General features: G+C 50.6%; 1 non-coding gene and 1 pseudogene across 1 annotated transcript; one reads left to right on the top strand and one right to left on the bottom strand.

The window, feature by feature from the left end:
- The first annotated feature begins 1,794 nt into the window (after positions 1 to 1,794).
- LOC123051790 (flavin-containing monooxygenase FMO GS-OX-like 2) lies at positions 1,795 to 4,563 on the top strand (annotated as a pseudogene).
- Positions 4,564 to 4,633: 70 nt separating this feature from the next.
- TRNAG-GCC (transfer RNA glycine (anticodon GCC)) lies at positions 4,634 to 4,704 on the bottom strand. Its single transcript has one exon. It is a non-coding gene; the product is annotated as a tRNA-Gly (tRNA).
- Between the last annotated feature and the right edge of the window lie 8,592 nt (positions 4,705 to 13,296).

Here is a 13,296-nt window from a genome sequence, read left to right as displayed (position 1 = left end):
GTAGAATGGGGGATAGGAATTTAGAGGCAAGATCCTAGCTATGGAGGAGTTGTACACGCAAGTTTTACGAGTGCAGGCCCTTCTCAGAGGAAGTAATAACCCTATGTCCCGGAGCCCGGAGGCGGTCGACTGGATTATGAGCGTGTGAGTTACAGGGGGTGCGAACCCTTGTCCCAGAGGAGGGGGTGGCTTATATAGAGTGCGCCAGGACCCCAGCTCCCCTCCGTTAGATAGGATTCAATGTACATGAAGAGGTGGCGTTACAGGTAACGCATGTATTGAAGTGCTACAAATGATCATTAGATATATGAGTAAATATCCGACCGTTGCTGCGTAGAGCGGCTTTAGGTCTTCTTATATGTCGAGTGGTTTCATAGTCGAGTGACCTGGATAAAGGGAGGTCTCCGAGTGAATGGTAGGTCGAGTGGGCTTCACTCGACACCTTTGCTGGATCCCTTCTTCTGATTCTTGAACTTCTTTGTTCTTAGGACAAGGACCTTAGGTAGGACGTATAGGTCAGGCCTATTACCCTACCCCAGGTTCGTGTCCTCATCACCGGGTCAATCACCATGGCGGGTTACTTAAAAGAAGCCCGGCGAGTATACAAGGCGACAGTTCATGATAAAGCTTGTAATAGGCCCAAGCCCAGAGGCGGCTTAAGGTCTGTAATTGTAAACCGCCATGTATGAATAATAAGACTTGTAAAGTAAGGCATGTAAAAGAAGTCACCGAGCCGGACACGTTGTATGAGCCAGCCGGGACTCTGTAGGCCGCAGGGCGTCAACCCGTGTATATAAGGGGACGACCCGGCGACGGCTTAGGGCAAGAAACAACAGATCGAGAGCCAAACTAGCGTATTTTGCTCCTTGGTCATCGAAACCTAGCAATACCACAATAACTGGACTAGGCTTTACCTTCACCGCAAGGGGCCGAACCAGTATAAACCTCTCGTGTCCTTTGTCCCGATTAACCCCTTTAACCTTCCTAGTTGAGATGGCTCCACGACTAAGTCCTTTCATTAGGACATCTGCCACGACCCCCCCCCACCCCTAAAAAACGTGGACGATCTACGGTCGGAAAGCCATACTCATCTCGTGGTACGATCCAGAGGACTCGTTGTTAACGAGCGTGCACGCCATGCTCCATTTTCTCTCTCTGTCTTTTCTTCGGAGGACCACAAAATATCTGCTGAGGCACCCACAACTTTCAAAAGAAGTACATCCTCCTACGAGGCACCTGCTTTAGCGTCACGGTGGCATCCAAACCTAGCTGACCTGCGGGACATCACGTTTGGGGCTGCTCGTTCTCTCTAGGCTATAAATATGGCCAAAGAGAAGCAAATGTGCAAAACAGTCTTGCCACTTGACAGCGAAAAAAAAAGGAAATTCTGGAGACAAAAAGCTCGTCCAGCGACCGTTTCTTTTTTCCTTTTCAGTTTTCACCGTAGCGTGTTCTGTAAATACAACATTCCGAACATCTGAAATCTGAATATTCGAGGGAGTTTTGCATCCAACTGACTACAGAGAGCAGAGCACATGCCTTCAACTTCTAAAGTACTCCCTCCGTTCCAAATTACTCGTTGTAGAAATGGATGTATCTAGAACTAAAATATATCTAGATAAATCTATTTCTGTGACGAGTAATTCAGAACGGAGGGAGTATCTTCAGAAGAACAAAGTTCAGAAAATTTGCACAAAATTTTACGCCTAGCATTTGATTCCCTCTCGAACTCCCACGTTCGAAAAAGCAGCTAAAAACGGTTGGTGAGGCGTAGGAGAGCCCGCTTCCCTCCAAATCGCCGATACCCACACGAACGAAACCAACAGAGACGGGATCGCACACGGCTCCTGGACGGAAAAACAGGGGAGGCACGGCGAATCCAAGCCAACTCCGGCTCCCAGCTCCGCAAGCCTCCTTGCTCTCTCCTGCCCGCCTCCATGCCGTCGCCCTCGCTCCGCCTCGCCGTCGTCGGCGCGGGCGCGGCCGGCCTGGCGGCGGCACGGGAGCTCCGCCGCGAGGGCCACGCCCCCGTCGTCTTCGAGCGCGCCGCCGCCGTGGGGGGCACCTGGCTCTACGCCTCCCCCGCCCCCGCGGCCGCCGCCGACCCGCTCGGCGCCACCGCCACCCACTCCAGCCTCTACGCTTCGCTCCGCACCAACCTCCCCCGCGAGGTCATGGGCTTCCTCGACTTCCCCTTCACCGCGGCGCGCGGCTCCGTCGTCGACGCGCGCAGGTTCCCCGGCCACGAGGAGGTGCTCCGGTACCTCGAGGACTTCGCGCAGCGGTTCGACCTTTACGGGCTCGTCCGGTTCCAGACAGAGGTCGTCGGAGTCCGGCGGGAGTCCGGCGGGAGGTGGGCGGTGACGTCGAGGAAGCTCGGGGAGAAGGGGGAGCACGACGAGGAGCTGTATGATGCCGTCGTGGTTTGTAATGGGCATTATTCAGAGCCTCGCGTCGCCTCCATACCTGGTAATGATTCTCCGCTCAACAAACTCGTAATTGAGCAGAAGAAGTAGTTTGTTGAACCTGCTATGCTCAACGAAATAGTTTGAGCAGAAGAAATAGTTTGTTCAGGCTCAGCACACAGTAAAAATCGACAAATAATACTTCTAAATCGAAAAATCTGAAAAAAATAATCTTGACATTGTCCATGTCGTGTCTTTTGTATGCATGCAAATTTTCATGAAGAAATGACACGTTTTGTGCTCGTGAGATGAAGAAAAACTGATTTCGAGCAGGGTAGGTAGTGATCGTAACCAGAAAAATCTGCATGTGGTACAGATCTCGAGCATGCTTTAAAAATGGGATTTAGGATACTCTGCATGTGGTACAAATCTCGAGCAGAACAGAATCTGCATCCTACGATCTAGAGACAAGAACCAGCTGATTCAGGGTTTAGCAAATTTGATTTGAACTCTTAGGCTTGATGAATTCTTGAAAGATGCCTGTCCAATGTTTTTTTGGACAATTCTTGTCCAGAGTTTCGTTACAAACTTGCAATTTTATGGTCATCAGATCCACAGACAATTGTGAACCTGACAGGAAATTTGTACTTTCCAACATTGACAGGTGCAGATGCCTGGCCTGGAAAGCAGATGCATAGCCACAATTACCGTGTGCCTGAGCCATTCCTTGATCAAGTGAGTATGATTCTGACTATGATTTCTTCCCCACTTATGAGTCGTTGTGCTAAACTGCCTTGAACTTGAAGTACGGATTGCCTTGGTAGGTAGTGATCGTTATCGGGGCCTCGGCAAGTGCAGTTGACATTTCGAGGGACATTGCAAGCGTTGCGAAGGAGGTCCATATTGCCGATAGATCAGCCGACTTCCACTTGTGAACAGCAGCCTGAATACGACAACATGTGGCTTCATTCCATGGTAAATGCCTTTTTCCGTGGTGAGTTGAATATGGTGGCTTTATCCGTTAAAGGGGCTGCCATTACCTTGTCATAACAAAATTATGTTCTACTTGCAGATTGACCATGCACAGGGAGATGGCACTGTGGTGTTCCAGGATGGCAGCTCAATCAAAGCGGATGTCATCATGCACTGTACTGGGTATAGTTATGCAGCATATCTAAAACATATTTCTTGCACAAACCACCCGATTTTGCTACATTGGTTGAAGCTAATCATGTGTTCCCTGCCTTTGTATGTTGGCTAGCTACCTGTATGACTTCCCGTTTCTTGGGGATGATAGCACCATCGCTGTGGATGACAACTGCGTTGATCCATTATACAAGCATGTTTTCCCTATAGAAGTGGCTCCTGATCTGTCTTTCATCGGATTGCCGTGGAAGGTCAATTTGTGTCCAAATTTCTGCTGTTCAGTCTAGATGCACTTATAACTGCCTCGCAATGCTCTAGGATCTAAAACTTGGCGGCCTCTGTTTCATCCAGGTTATCCCTTTTCCACTGTTTGAACTCCAAAGCAAATGGGTCGCTGGTATTCTATCAGGAAGGATCAAGCTTCCATCGAAAGATGAAATGATGGAAGATGTCAAAGCCATCTACTCGAGACGGGAAACACGTCGATGGCCCAAGAGATATACCCACAACTTCAGTGGTGGTTATCAGGTAGCCTAAAGATGCATGTTAAGGGAGCTAGTTAACAAAGCCTTTCTTGGCAGAAAATGACATATTTCTGTGAATTGTGGGCGTCTTGCACTGTTGCACATCAACATTGTACATTAGAAACGACTATATCGGTTATCCCCTGCTAAGCATGATTTGTTTGCAGTTCGAATACGATGATTGGCTCGCGGAGCAATGTGGCCATCCACCGATTGAAGAATGGAGGAAGCTGATGTATGCTGCTAATGCGAAGAATAAGGCTGCTCGTCCGGAAAGATACCGCGATGAGTGGGATGATGATTATCTGGTGGCACTAGCAAATGAGGACTTCAAAAAATACTTGTAATCTATGTTGTGGACTGTGATTATCATTTTATCATTTTCATTGCCAGGACGCGGTGATAGTCATTGCAGTAATTAATTTACAGGTAAATAATTTTGTATTTTGTACATGCAAGCTCAAAATTGGGATGTCCATGACCTTGAATCGATTGTGAATTACTTTTATCACCATCTGAGGATTCCATATTATCGTCCAAGGGCAATAAAAAAATTATTGCACCAGCCGGGAATCGAACCCGGGTCTGTACCGTGGCAGGGTACTATTCTACCACTAGACCACTGGTGCTTGTTGATGCAGGTAACCATTACGTCTATATCTCACAATGCTAATTTTAACTGAAGCTAGCTTGTTCTCCTACTAGTACCACTGCATTTCAGTATGGGACCATTGAAGCCTCCCTACGCCGAGAGGTCAGAAGCTAATTCTGGAGGAGATACTGGCGATTTTTCAATGAGATTGATAAAAAATATATAAAGGATAATCAACATCTCATCTTCATCATTGCTTTTTTTGTGAATATCTTCATCATTGTTATAATGGAGATTGATAATTGATTTTTTTAGTTGGAGATTGATAATTGGTTGATTGGTATTATCTGCCATAAAATATCATTAGTTCGACGTAATAATCGGTAAGATTTTATCAAGTTAATATAGTACATTATAGCTTTACGCTCATTTTCAATCACGAAGGGCGCTACCAATGTAGAAACCTTGAGGTGATGCTTAGGGCAATTGGATAAAATAATAATTACTCTCTCTGTAAACTAATATAAGAGCGTTTAGATCACTACTTTGGTGATCTATAAACACTTTTATATTAGTTTACGGAGGGAGTACATGTTGAAATTTTGCTAGTAGATCTTTGGCTCAAAGCCCAACTAAAATTCTGAAATTATCTTGGCCCATTGAGCACACATGTGAGTGAAGTGAGTGAGACTAAAGTTTAGTCCCACCACGGAAGTTGAGATAGAGTTGCACCTCTTTATAAGGTGAGCTCTTCTACCACTTGTATGAGCATGAGAAGAGGAGACCTACACGCGCGCTCCTCCTCCTCCACGCCTCGTCATGACGCGCCGCGCCGCTGGTTGCGGGATTGAGCCGAACCGAGGACAGAGCTATGCACGTTGTCTATATTTTTGCTGCTCGGGAAAAATTAATGAGTCATTAATTAATAATTAATGAACGTGTTAATTACTGAACCGTTTCCGATTCGGACGTGGGGTTTACTCCAACGACCTACCCGGCCCGCACTATATAGTCAGGCAGACGTCTACCCTAGCTGCCGCCGCTTCGTATGGTTTCTCACCATCGTTCCAGATCGTTGCGCCGTCAAGCAAGTCTTCTCCATCCCTCCTTTCGGCGTGCACCGGGAGAAGGGACAGCAGGCCTCCGGAACCCCGCCTCTCGTGATCCTGTACGAGAGAGGGGCAATCAGGTTTTTGGGGAGCGCACTCGCGCGACTGCTGGCAGCGACGACTTCGCGAACGACGACTTCATCCCCGACCTCGGCAACCTCACCCTCAACGACATGGGCGACAACGACAACGCCGGCGGTGCTGCACCCGCTGCACCATATGTTATTCTATCCTTCTTGTTCGAGATCGTGGTAGAATTCATGTTTCCAGTATGTGCCTTAGATGTGATCTGTTCATCTACTATGCTAGTTCACATGATTAGTTTAATCTCTACTATTGTTGTCATGATCTATTTCCTATTTATTCGGATTAAATCTCGTAGTAATTTTCTCATTTTTCCAACAATCTAAAAACCTGAATATAGGCAATTTACTCCGAGTGGTTTTGCTGCACATCTGAAGCCGCCTGCCTTTAAGGGGGCGCAATATAAGAGGTGGCGCACGAGAGCAGTCTACTGGTTTCAGACTATGGGCTGCTATGACGCCACCAAGGGCAAGCCTGAGGGCGATCTTAATCCAGCACAGGTGGAAGCTTTCGAGAAGATCGATACCTTCTTTAAAGGCGCTCTTCTGAGTGTTCTTGATGACTTCATTGTGGATTCGTATATGTCATTTGACAATGGCAAGGACATGTGGGCTGCGCTCGAGGCCAAGTTTGGTGCCTCGGACGCCGGCAGCGAGTTGTACGTCATGAAGCAATTCTATGACTACAAGATGACTGATGAGCGCCCGGTTGTACAGCAGGCTCATGAGATACAGTCGCTCGCAAAAGAACTTGAGTACTTCAAGTGTGTGTTGCCGGAGGCATCATTGCCAAACTTCCACCTTCGTGGAACAATTTTGCTACTTCCCTGAAACACAAGAGACAGGAGTTTTCCGTTGCGGATCTCATTGGTACTCTTGATGTTGAAGAGAAGGCGAGAGCAAATGACACACGTGCTCGAGTTGCTGAGGGAGGTTCTAGTGCCCACATGGTACAGAAGAAGAACTTCCAGCCCAACAAGTTCAAAAACAACAAGAACAAAACTCAGGACAAAGGCAAGTTTGATACAAAGAACAAGCCATCACATTCTACCAACTTCAAGAAGAATTTTCATAAGAAAGGGAAGGGACTTTGCCATGTCTGCGGTGATCCTAATCACTAGGCTCCGAAGTGTCCTAACCGCTTTGAGGAGCGCGAACATGAGAAGAGCGGCAAGTCCGCTAATGTTGTCATCTGTGATACTGATATGAAGGAATCAGGGTACGGCATTTTTCCTACCATCCTTTCAGTATTCCAAACCCCTGATTGGTTAATTGACACCGGTGCCAATGTACATGTTTGTGCTGACGCCTCCATGTTTTCTTCTTACCAGGCCACTGGGACTTCTCCCGTGCTGATGGGGAACGGGTCACATGCCATGGTTTGAGGTGTTGGTACGGTCGATCTGAAGTTTACTTTGGGGAAGACCGTGCGTCTGAAGAACGTTCATCATGTGCCGTCCATCAATAAAAATCTCATTAGTGGTTTGTCGTGGTTCCGACTCTGACAGTGATGTAGGGGGGTGAGTATGGAGAGGCTAGATCCTACTCTGACAGTGATGTAGGGGGTGAGTATGGAGAGGCTAGATCCTAGCTATTGGGAAGTTGTTACACGCGAGGTTTACGAGTTCAGGCCCTTCTCGGAGGAAGTAATAGCCCTACGTCTCGGAGCCCGGAGGCGGTCGACTGGATTATGCGTGTATGGATTACAGGGGTGCGAACCCTTCATACTGAGGAGGGGGGTGGCTTATATAGAGTTCGCCGGCCCCCTCCTGCCTTCAGTAATGCAGGGTTTAAGGTACATTTAAGATTGGGCGTTACTGGTAACGCCTCTAATAAAGTGCTATAATGACCATGAAGACTACTTAACAGCTGACCGTTTGCCTACGGAGTGACTGTAGGTCTCCTGGCAGTCGAGTGATTAGCTTCATGGTCGAGTGGTAGCTTCTTGGTCGAGTGGTAGCTTCTTGGTCGAGTGTCTTGAACCTGTCGAGTGGGGTACCTTCAAGTCGATTGATAGGTGATTTCTTCTAGGGATGTCCTTGGGTAGGGCTCTTTGGACGGGTCCGTGCCCCTACCCTAGGTACATAGCTTCATCATTAGCCCCCGAATGGATCGAGGTTAGAGTGGGGAAAGAGTTGGGGATCCTTTCCGACTGGTTCTTTGGGGCTATATGAGTGCCTCGTTTGGGGTCAGTTGTCACGGATGACGTCATCAACCTCTTTCAGTCGCCTTGATCCATTCCAGGCCTTTCGTCGAGTGAATATCTTTGCTTGCGACATGCCGAGTGTTGGTGCGAGCGGGATACTCTGTTTTTGGCAAGTGGTTCTGCGGCCCGCGGATCTCACGGGATTCGGATTTTGGGAAGCGCGCGGGACGGGAGCAGCCGCAGTAATCGGAAGTGATAAAGCAGAAACTCCTTGATCCTCGCGTCACCTTTTTCGCCATGTACTGCGCGCGCATCTGCTGCGGGATTTGACTGGACTGCCTGGGCCTACCAGTCAGTCACTCGGGAGCGGCCCCTTATAAGTTGCCGGCTCGGGGTTTCCAAGCCGTGCGCTTCTCTTCTTCTTCCTTCTTCCTCTCTCCCTTCGCCAGCCCTCCCGTGACCTTCGGCCGTACCCTAGCGCCGTTAGCCCGTGTGAGACCTCGCCGGCGACGATGGTGAAGGGCAAGACCACTGCTTTGGAGCGCGCGAAGAAGGTGGCGGCGGCGGGGAAAGGAAAGAGGTCTGCACGAGGCGGATCTTCCTCCCGGACCACCCTGCCCAAGGGTTGGATTCAGGGCGACTGGATGCCATCGGTGCTCCGGCAGGAAGATCTCGACGACATGGTCGAGGGAGGAGCCATTCCCCACGAGGCTGCGCGTCTCCCGGGGAGGGAGATCGAACCTCAACCCCGCGACGGTGAGTGCGTGCTCCTCGCCACCCACATCGACCGAGGGTTTTCTCTGCCTCCCCATCCATTCTTCCGGAGCTTCTTGAATTTCTTCGGAGCGCAGCTCCATCACTTTACCCCCAACTCCATAGTCTATCTTGCCGCGTTCATTTCCATGTGCGAGGCCTTCCTGGGTTGCCGTCCGCATTGGGGGCTTTTCAAGCATATTTTTACTTGCCGCTCTCAGTCGGTTAAAAAGGCCAAGTCGAGTGATGAGAAGACGCAAGTGATCCAGCTGTGCGGGGGCCTGGCGATCCAGACGAGGGGGAAGAGCTGTTTCCCCTCTATCACCTTCCCGGAGTCGGTCCGCGGCTGGCAGTCGACCTGGTTCTACTGCCAGGACCAGGCGACCCCCGGACAGTCGACTGGTCTTCCTCCTTTTTCCCTCGACCGAGCCGAGAAGCCTGTCTCTCTGAAAGTCACGCCGGAGGAAAGGGCCCAAGTCAAGGTATTGGCGGGTCGAGTGGTTGAGCTTGTCCGTGAGGGGGTGACTGGGATGGACCTGTTAGAGGTCTTTCTCCAGAGGCGCATCCAACCGCTCCAGGCGCGAGACCACCCGATGTGGCTGTATTCTGGCCTTGACGACACCACTCGGATCCACCCGGAGGAGGTCACCGACGAGATGCTGGAGGGGTGGCTGTCAAGCATCACGGGGAACAAAGACAACCCCCGAGGAGCCAGAAGGGTAATTCCACTCGACAACTCATATGAAGTGGATCAGGTATGTCTTTGTGTCGGATATCTGGCCTTCTGTATTGGTCTTCTTTGGGTAAGTCGATTGACTTTCGTCCTGTCTGTTGTCTTCCAGGCGACCACTGAGATGTACTCGACGCCCAACGGGGCACAAGGGTCGACTGAGGAAGGTGAGGGGAGAGGAGGCGAGAGCGGGGACGACCAGGGCGAGTGGGAGTCCGACGGTGAGGGAGAGGAAGGCGACGACATCTTCTCCAGCGAAGAGGAGGAGGAGGCTGAACCCTCCCGCCCGGAGGGGCGATCCAAGCTCACCCACGATCCAGCGCAGGAACGTGGCAGGGCGAATGCTCCTGTTGGGCAGTCGTCGAAACGCCCTCGGACTTCTTCTCCTCCGCCGACCGGGAAGGCTCTCAAGCACCCACGAGCGATGCCATCCAAGCCGCCCAAGGCCTTGCCCAAGATGAAGATAGCTGTTCCCACCATTTCCGGGTAACAATAACACTTGCTTTCCTTTGTCGACTGTGGACGGATCCTTGGTCGATTCACTGGGCCAACTGACTAACTTTCGAGATTTGCAGTGGTGAAACTTCTGAGGTCTCCGCCAGGAACGACGACCAAGAGATGGAGGACGCTGTCACCTCCAACCCTGGTACGATCACTGACGTCCTGCGTTCGAGTCGACTGAAACTTTATTGCGACTCTGGTCGATTGAATGTTTTCCTTGCAGCTCCTCCTCATGTTATTGACCTCCCGGACGACGACGACAACGAACCACTGAGGGTGAAGAGGAAGAAGAAGGCGTTGGCTGGCAAGACTCCGCAATCCACTCCGGCGCCTGAGGCCGTAGTTCGGGACGATGGCGAACCCACTCGGGCTTCCGTGACTTTCGCTGTTCCTCTGACGAGTGTGCGGCCTTCAGCGTCGACTGCGGATCCGTCTTCGCTTTTTGCTGCGTACCCCGTCCCTGAGGACCAAGCGGCTGCTGCGAAGGAGGCTGTACGCCAGGCTGGAATCATGATGGAACAGGTGAAAGTGGCTCGGGAGGCTTGCCAGGCGGCTTATGACGCAAGCTCGGCTCTTCAGAGCAATGTCCAGGTCAGTCGACTTCAACACTTGGTCTGTTTCGATATGTCCTTTGAAGAATCTCTTTTCCGAAGATCTTTAAGTTTGTACACCCACTGGGTGTGTTTGCCAATTCTTGGACGAGTGGGGGCACGCTAAGTGCACCCACTGGGTGTAGTCCCCGAGACTACGGTGGACTGCTGGCAGTCGACTGTAGTCTTTAAATTGAGTCGTTGTAGTTGAGTTTCTTCGCTCTGTCTGATCGGGTCATGTCGAATGGAACGGTATCCTGTCGACTGCGGGCAGTCGACGTCTTTCTCTTCTTTTTTTTTACTGTGGGGGGCACGCTGAGTGCACCCACTGGTGTAGTCCCCGAGGCTACTGTCGAATGTTTCGCTTCGGCTGTAGTCTTAGAAACTCCATTATTGTCTCTTAGCTGCTCGGAAGCAACTTGTCTTGGACTCGACTTCAGGGGTCGGTCGGGTGGGATAGGAACCGGTGGGGGCACGCTAAGTGCACCCACTGGGTGTAGTCCCCGAGACTATGGTGGACTGCTGGCAGTCGACCGTAGTCTTAGTATTTATTGCCTTTGTTGCTTTTTTTTACTGAAATTGTAACTCCTCCCCTTTGACTTCAGAGATCTTGTGATCTTGGAACCCGCTTGGCTGACTTGGAGAAGCAGCAAATTCAAATGAACCTTGATCTGGAGCTGGCCAGGACAGAGCTGCAGAAGGTCAGAGACGGCGCCGCAGGTAAGACGCCTTTGTCGACTGGTTAGTTTTTAGGCTTGAGTATCTTTTCGCTTTCTCCGACTCAATCATCATTTTTTTGCAGAAAAACTGAAAGAAGCTCTGGCGAAGAAGGATCAGGACTTGGCTGCTGCCCGTAAGGAGGCTGATGACAAGACTGCTCTGGCCACACAGAAGCTGGCTTCGGTCGACCAATTGGAAAAAGAGAATACCAGGTTGCAGACCGCTCTGAATGAAGCCAACAGGTTGACTGCAAATTGGAAGAAGGAGAACCTCCTCTTGGGCGAGAAGATGGAAGGCATCGCTCGTAGGAGGGACGACCTGGAGGGCTACTTGAGGAGTTTTGCCAAGAAGTTGTACATCAAGCTCGAAGGTGCACATTCAGTTCGACTTTTTTTGTGTCGACTCAGTTTTACGAAATTTGACTTATCCTTGGGTCGTGTATGCAGAACTTTGCCAGAACTTTGAAGAGGAGACTGGGCGGATCGAAACAGGTTTGGATCCAATCAACTCTCCGGTGAAAGATGAAGCTGCCATGAACCTTCTCCGACTGGAATCTCGTGTTGATGGTGTCATGGATTACTTGGCTCGACTGAAGGTTGCCATGACGCGGATCGACCCGACGCTTTGGCCAGAGTCTACGCTCCAGAATGATCTCGAGTCTCTGATGACTCGACTCAACGGAATCCCTGACCGAGTGCAGGAGTGGAAGAAGTCTTCAGCTTGGTCTGGCGCTGACGTGGCTCTGTCTCTGGTCCGCGTCCATTGCAAGGAGGTGCGGGGGGAGAAGCTGGCCGCCATCCAAGTCGCCAACACGAGGAAGCACAACTTCCAGGACTTCATGGAGACATTTATTGCTGCTGCTACCCGTATCGCAGACGGGATCGACTTGGATGAGGTTGTCGCCCCTGCCAGTCCTCCTCCTCCTGAGGAATGAAAAAACTTGCCTCGGAATGCCGAGTGTATTTAGTAATCCGTTAAACTCTGCCTTAAATTTGCCTCGGAATGTCGAGCGGAAGTGTAATAGTTAAACTTTGCCGAGCCGGGGGCTTGAGTACTTTGATCCGAGGTCTCTGGGACCTTTTAGGCTTTATTTGAACTTGATTTGCCGTTGAATCTCTTTGTGGATGACCCGTCGAGTGGAATTTGGTCTTCACTCGAAAAAACTTTGTGTCTGTGGTGCAGCTCCGAAGGAGAAGGTAGTAGTCGATCTACACCCTGTTACTGCAGAGTGGGACGGAGCGCACATTGTATTTGTGGCGAAGCTCTCCAGGAGGAGGTGGTGGTCGACCCACGCCCTGTTGCTGTAGGGTGGGACGAAGTGCACATTGTATTTGTGGCGAAGCTCTCCAGGAGAAGGTGGCAGTCGACCTGCCCCTCGTCGTCCTTGGGAAATGAGATGTGTTTCATACTTAGGCGAGCGCTGGGCTGCAGCTAAGCCTCCGAGCGGGAGGTTTGCTCTCGCTCGATAGGATTTCAAACTTAGGCGAGTGCTGACTGCAGCTAAGTCTCTTCGTAGGAGAACTTAGGCGAGTGCTGGACTGCAGCTAAGCCCCCGAGTGGGAGGTTTGCTCTCCACTTGATAGGATTTTTCAAACTTAGGCGAGTGCTGACCGCAGCTAAGTCTCTTTGTTTGAGAACTTAGGCGAGTGCTGGACTGCAGCTAAGCCCCCGAGTGGGAGGTTTGCTCTCCACTCGGTAGGATTTCTCAAACTTAGGCGAGTGCTGACTGCAGCTAAGTCTCTTCGTAGGAGAACTTAGGCGAGTGCTGGACTGCAGCTAAGCCCCCGAGTGGGAGGTTTGCTCTCCACTCGGTAGGATTTTTCAAACTTAGGCGAGTGCTGACTGCAGCTAAGTCTCTTCGTAGGAGAACTTAGGCGAGTGCTGGACTGCAGCTAAGCCCCCGAGTGGGAGGTTTGCTCTCCACTCGGTAGGATTTTTCAAACTTAGGCGAGTGCTGACTGCAGCTAAGTCTCTTCGTAGGAGAACTTAGGCGAGTG

The sequence above is a fragment of the Triticum aestivum genome, chromosome 1A, assembly GCF_018294505.1.
Source record: "Triticum aestivum cultivar Chinese Spring chromosome 1A, IWGSC CS RefSeq v2.1, whole genome shotgun sequence".
Lineage (NCBI taxonomy): Eukaryota > Viridiplantae > Streptophyta > Magnoliopsida > Poales > Poaceae > Triticum > Triticum aestivum.
Note: the sequence above shows the minus strand (reverse complement) of the source record. Positions and strands in the feature narration are given on the sequence as shown.